The sequence below is a fragment of the Meleagris gallopavo genome, chromosome 4, assembly GCF_905368555.1.
Source record: "Meleagris gallopavo chromosome 4, MGAL_WU_HG_1.1, whole genome shotgun sequence".
In the NCBI taxonomy this organism is placed as follows: domain Eukaryota; kingdom Metazoa; phylum Chordata; class Aves; order Galliformes; family Phasianidae; genus Meleagris; species Meleagris gallopavo.
This window is the reverse complement of record NC_139407.1, coordinates 32,027,482-32,034,433: the sequence shown is the minus strand read 5'-3', so window position 1 is coordinate 32,034,433 and position 6,952 is coordinate 32,027,482. Positions and strand designations below refer to the sequence as shown.

At 35.4% G+C, this 6,952-nt stretch overlaps 1 long non-coding RNA gene across 1 annotated transcript in view; it reads right to left on the bottom strand.

Annotated features, from left to right (window-relative positions):
• Window positions 1–1,405: 1,405 nt before the first annotated feature.
• The window catches only part of LOC146544466 (uncharacterized), a 58,349-nt gene continuing 52,802 nt past the window's right edge, over window positions 1,406–6,952 (bottom strand). Inside the window, exons 5-6 of the long non-coding RNA XR_014882780.1 lie at window positions 2,953–3,121; window positions 1,406–1,518 (exon numbers count right to left, since the gene is read on the bottom strand). This is a non-coding gene — a long non-coding RNA (uncharacterized LOC146544466). The remainder of the gene's footprint in view (window positions 1,519–2,952; window positions 3,122–6,952) is intronic.

The window sequence follows — 6,952 nt, the reverse complement described above, 5'->3', positions numbered from 1 at the left end:
TATTCATGCATTTCCAGCTTCCCAAAGGATGCTGTAGCATGAAGTATCAGAAGAGAGAGCAAAGAAAAAAATCTGTGTGGTCTCATTTCCAAGCACCCATTTTCAAGCAGAAGGTAGTTTGATTTAAAAGAGGAATGGACAGAAAAGGAAAGTTAAGCAGAACAGAATGACCTTGCGAGCACAAGGCAGTGAGAGAAGACCCAGGCTGGGAAAAGAATGGCCAAAATGAAAGGATAGGACAGTAGGAGAAAAAAAAAAAAGAAAGGGTAAGAGAAGCAACAAGACAGAGAAGGATTTGTGAGAAGGAACAACAAAGGTATAGAAAAGAGACTCTGGGACAGATGCAGGAAATAAAATGAAAGTCTGGTGTAGGCCATGGGCTGATATGAAGAGGAACAGAACCATGAGAGAATTGGCATTTCCAGGACTCAATTCTCCACAATCACAATATCAGTTTTGAGTAAATAGCTATAAAGCCCAGGGGCAAAATACATGCTTCCATTCCCCTCTAGTGGCAGGTATACTTCAGAAAAACACCCATCAGTATTTTATTGCTGTGATGTTCAAGATAACACAGTAACCTAAAGTTTTAAAACCTGTCAGTGACCTCTGCATGGTGTACATACTATTTTTATTACTCTTTCCTCCCCTGTTGTTTCTTTTTTAACGTTTATGAAAAAATACAGTCGAAAGCTACATTATACAGATGTTAAGTACTCAAGTATAGAGAAAGTAGGAAATTAAGTTTGCATATTAATGCCCACCAAAGGGCATTGCTAGGACAATAGACTTGGTATTGTAGGACAATACATGTTATAATACATGTACATCTTCCTAAGAACTATCATATGCTTATCTCCAGACTGGATAACTCTCACTAAACGCACAGATAATTAGTACTGGTATTCCAAACATACACTGGGAAAATTTCATTTGGCATTTTGAAATTATCAATTTTGTGCAATAATGTATTTGATCTGCAAGTTAAAAAAAAAAATGTCAGAGTGCCTTCTGCTTTGATTTGCTTTCCTTTTTTCTGTGATAAAATTTCTCTCTGTATAAGCATTTCCATTTCTAACATAATGATTTACTTACAGAATTCCTAAAAATTGAAATTCATTTTATTATATTTATTGCTACATAATATTGGTTCCAGTAATATATACAGATAGCTATTATGCTAAGAATTAAATAAGTCTGTGATAGAGCCTTAGTGCCAGAAGCTGTTCTCTTTGTTTGGTGCCAACCACAAGAAAAAGTACTATTCATGAGAACCTCAGAACTGTTGCCAGCTCAATAGGTAAGAAGTGACCAGGAAATCAGAGATTAGGGTGAGGAGAGGCAAGATGAGGAGAGGCACTCAAAAAGCTAGTGGCAACACTGAGAAGAAAACCGAGAAATCCTTACTTCAGTGACTCACTAATGGAATTGCGCTTTTCTTCTAAGCCACGCCCTGTAGTCCCTTAGTATTTATACAGTACTTATGTAGTCCTTGAGCATTTATGCTAGCAAGAATTCCTAGAAAACCAGTGAGGAAAGAAAGAAGAAAGAAAATTACAAGCTTCAGACCAGCAGTTAACATTATTTTACAGTAAGGCAAAACACGAATAGAAAGTATGGAGCAAGTGGACTAGTCTAATAGGTAGACTATTATAGCCACAAATCTATTGACATCCAAAATGACTATACACACCTAAGTGTTAGCGTTGCATAATGACACATACACAAACAAAAAACCTCAAACGATCATTAGATTTCATAACTGAAGAATTATTATTCATCATTTGGGTTTCAGTTGCTACAAACAAAGGAAATGATCACATCAGATTCTGCACACTCCAGAAAATAATACCGTTTCAATATGTCCTCATCTTCTAATTCCAAATCCTACATTCAGAAATGTGATTTCTGAAGTAAACACTGAAGTACAAGAAAAACTATTCTACTTAATATTTGTTCATTTTTCTATGCATTACTGTGATGACTATATTGAGATAGGATGGAGCACTTCAAAGTGAATTATTTTTTGGTTTGGAGTTCTGCATCCCTTCCAAATTGTAATAGAAAATTATAGTGAATTTAATAATTTCTCATCACTAGAAATTATTAAGCGTTGGTCCTCCACTTATGACCCAATTTGAAATTCAAACAAGAGCAGTCATAACTTGGGTCACTTGGTAAACCCTCAAAAGACAACTGGAACCTGGTGGTTTCAATATTTTTTTTTCATGCTATTTATAGAAACTCCTCAGAGGAAAACACTGTAAAGTTAACAGATCTTATTAATTCTGTTCCCTTTATCTTTCATTATTATCTTGAATTTCAGTGTAGATTCTCAGCAATCTTTTCTTTACCATAACATTTTTTGCTTGTGTTTTGGATCCCAGACACGTTTTGAAATAATATTTCATACTTGTGAACACTCATTTTTCTATTTAAAAGACTTCCTTTCATTGAGCACACAAAAACAGTGATAAAAACTATACCTGAAGGGTGAAGTATGGTTAATGTGCCCCACTAAGCATTTTAATTTGTTAAATGCACACTTTAAATTGCAAGAGAATTTCAAAGACAGCTTGAAACTATCAAACATTAGTTAGATTTGGAAGAAAAGCCAATGTTAAGGAGGCTCAGGCTCATGTCTTGCTGAGAACCTACAGATTACTTTAATTTACAATGCAGGGAAACTCTTCTCTGCTTTTCAATTGCATGCTCATAAAGTTTTAATTTGAAAAGTTTCAAAAACATGATAATCATGCTGCTGAAAAACAGCCAATTTTGATTTACAAGTATGCAAAGGATTACTTGATAGGATTCAGGCCAGACTGCAGGACATAAGCCCAGAAAACTCTAATATGATATAAGCACAAGCAAATGATGGCATGATTGCCCTTGATTGCACAACTAAGAAAATGTTTAGAAGCAAGCCAAAGAGAAGTTGATAGTACCTACCTGTTTGTCTATGTTAGAGTTTGTGAGTACATTATCTGCATATGAAATTCTGAAGCCGTGTTTCTTTTTGAGTAAATGCAGGTGCCACTTATAAGACCAGAGGAAGTTATTTCTAGCACAGAACATCATTGGGTCTGAGGTCACTCAAAGCTGTAGCAGCATAAAGGAACTGTGAAAGGACAGTGGATATCAGTTATGTGTAACAGAAAATATTCTTTTCAGTTCACCATCAAAATCAGCAGAATTGTTAATGTCTAGAAATCTTAGTGAAGATACCAGACTCAAAGAAGAATATTTATTTAAATACATTGCTTTTGTGCTAGGAGTGAGCTCCCCCCTTTATTCAATTTAATTTAATTCAATTTGTTGTCAAATAAAATAGGTTAAGATAGTGAGAAGCAAAGAAAATCTTAACGCTCTCTTTCACACCCTCTTTTCTCAGGCCCAACTTCACTCTTTCATTCCCAGTTCCTCTAATTCCTCTCCCCAGCAGCACAGTGGTTGGGGAACAGGGATTGCAGTCTGTCCATAGTAGGTACCCTTTGCCTCTCTCCTCTTACAGTTTCCCTTGTGTTGGCCCTCCACAAGCCACAGCTCCTGTCAGGATGTACCACTGCTCCACAATGGCCCTATCTACAGGTTCAATGGCTGCCTGGAGCACCTCTTCCCCCGCCCCCACTGGCCTTGGTACTCCTGTTGCATTTTTCTCCCCTCTGCTTCCACCATGTTTTCAGACTCAAATGCTTATTCCCAGAGGTGCCTTCATCTTAGCTGCTGGGCCCATGGATGCAGTGGAGACTTGGAGCCAGATGCAACCAGCACAGGGCCTCTCCTTACAGAGAGGGGAAACCAAAAACCCTATCAAAAACCCTGATACCTGCACCTAATGCAATGCACACTGCTGAAGGACAGGAAGCCATTCACTGCAAAAACCCCTCAAAACAAGACTTGTCCCAATGTCTCTTTCTGGTTGCTGCAAAAGAAGTCACCATCACCAGGAGAGGAAAAGCTAACTTGACACGTGAAGAAACAGCAACCACATAAATTCCAAAAAAAGCCAAGTGTGAATAACGTGTAAGTATGTATTTTCCATCTGGAAAAAATATAAAGAACAGTGATTTGGAAAAGAAAAAACATCCAGAAAGTGACTTGGGAAAAATCGTCTTTTCTTGCTCTGATCCTTCAGAAAACACAATCTTTCATGATGTTTGATGTAACTGAAAAGTAAAATAGTAAACAAGTAGCATAATTTCTGGTCATCCTAATAAACACCTCACTACTGGCTAACCATGCAGGCCCAAAAGGAATTATAAAAGTATAAGCTGGAGCTGAGCTTAAATTGAATAACTTTTGTAATTTGCAATCAGACTTCATAGTCACTAAGCACAGAATTAACTGCCCTGAATGCATACATATACGTACAATTAAATGCAGTTGTACTGAGACCTGAGATACACACAGTGTCAAAGAAATAGCAAAGCAAAGACATTTCCATATGTCTCTCCCATGCAATTGTAAGCACTTGGTTACCAGAATGATAGAAAAGCCAGAGCTGTGGGGAAAAATATCACAACCATGCAGGACCACGGTGCTAACCTGAGGTCTGCTCACAAAGCGACGCCCTTCACTCTGGATTTGGTTACTGATGACAATGAAAAAAAAAACAAACAGCATGACAAAGTGAGGATATTTTCAATTTCATACATTTGAATAATATAATTTTCCCCATTCTTCATCTGGCTATAAGAAAATATTTCAGCAGCATTGGAACTAAGTTTACAGTGGACTGAAACTAAAGAAAAAACTTCAGTACACCCAGAAATTTAGTGGAAGATGCAATATGCAGGGGGACACAGCAACTCTGTCTCTTTTCATCCCTTTGGACTTCCACCAACTCCCATCTATTCTTCAACTAAATTTCTGAAGTTGTACACAAGCTCTCTACCCAAGGTATTATCATATTTCCTATCATTAGAAATTCCTCTCTAAGTGGGATATCAAAACAGACCTCTAATTACTCCTGAGTAATTATAAATGCAACAAAACAAAGGACAACAAATAGTAGCTGGAAATTCAAAGAAAGCATGGCATTTCTGGAAATACTACAGGAGGTCTAACACCTAATCGCATGTTAAATTCTACAAACAGTTTAACACAGTTCGAAGTGCATTGAACTATATTTCAGGTAGCTATGTTTGCAGTCATTTTGCAAGTAATAGTACATACTGCTTTCAAAGCTTAATAGAGACACTGGTTTCTGTCAATATTAACTTCAGTGGCAATGATACTGTTAAACTTGATATCACCCCATTACATCTTTAAGTTGGAACATAAAATATACTATTGATATTAAATACAATTTGGTCTGATTAAATTCCAAATCACATGGTATTAAATTCTGATTACTGCAAAAAGTTTACTTTACAACTACATGCCACCATAGTCAGATAAAATAAAAGTTCAATTTTACAGTTATATTTGAGAATGTTACTTCATGAACTGAAATTTGAGATCCTTAATGTTTCTAACGAATTATTTGAAATCAAGAAAGAGCTATATTCCAGCAAATTCTCAGACAGTACATTTCCCAGTGGTACTGTTAGAAGAAATTCAAAATCTCATTAGAAACACTTTTGAAGCTATGTGGACTCTAATCCCAAATGAAAAGTGCTAGAAAAATGGAATGTAGATTTAATAATTTTTGTTTCAGATATGTGTTTCTACCCCAAAAAGATTAGGCTGAGCAATTCCACAGCAAAACTAATTCTCAACAATAATTCTTGGCTAAGCTTACTGAAATCTATAGATTTCTTTTTGGACAAATCGTAAATAAAGAGTTTATCGCATATTTCAGCGTTTGAGATTCTGTTCAAAGACTTAAACAGAGGTAACATTCTAGTAACCTAACAGACATACATAACTTTAAATTAAATGCAAGACAATATTTTCCAAGAGTCTGTTTTTTAAAGAACAATATTATGTGTCAGGGTTAGTATCCAGAACAATAAAGTATCTAAGATCAAACGTGCTTCAAAGACATTTATACTCCCTGAAAATCATATTTGAGATAAGTGTTCAAATAAATATTTAAGAAACACAGTACCTTCACTGCCTTCTGATTTTCTTTTTCTTCTTTTAGTCACCACTGTTGAGCTACTATTGCAAGATCACAGACATAGCACTCCAGTTCCCATTTGATTCATATGTATACATGAAGCAGGCCAATTCCTGAGTAGCATTATTTAAGGCTAACTGGATAAAGTCCCAGAAGGAAAATGAATTAATTAAATGGTAGCTGAAGTCTAATGATCTTGTTCATGACTATGATCTTGGACAAGTAGCCTGGTGGTAATGAACAAAAATGTCTGAAACGGGTATTCACTCTAACAGTCATCTGGAAATGCCATTAAAAAAAAAAAAAAAAAAAAGGCATATTTATTTTTAAATCATATTTGATCTGTATTAACCATGCACACTCTCATGAAGGGAAAGAAAGAGAAAAGTTTTATGTCATATTGTCACAGCATTGCTTTTCACTTACGGAAGGATTGTAATTGTTGCTTTGCAAAATTTAAAAAAACCTTATCTTTGAATTAAATATATAAAAGCCTATTTGCTCTTAAATGAAAAAAATATATATAAATATTATATATACATAATGATATATAAAAGAGCTGTTTCCATTCAATTTAAAACATGACTAAGATCTATTCTCAGTTTGAGAAGTTCAAAGAAACCACCAGTTACTTCATCAAACATGGTAAAAAACATTAATTGGATAGACTCATGTATTTTGAAGCCAGAAGTATTATTTTGATTATCTAGTCTGATTTCCTTTAAAATAACACATAGCTTCCTGTACAGACCCCCACTAAGTGATTTCATCAAGCCTTTATTTTCAGGTTTTACTTGACCATATGGTTTATTAAATAACCAATCTTAATTCATTTGATGTTGACATTTTTTTAAGTTAGCTCATGTAGAAAAGGGACCAACTGAC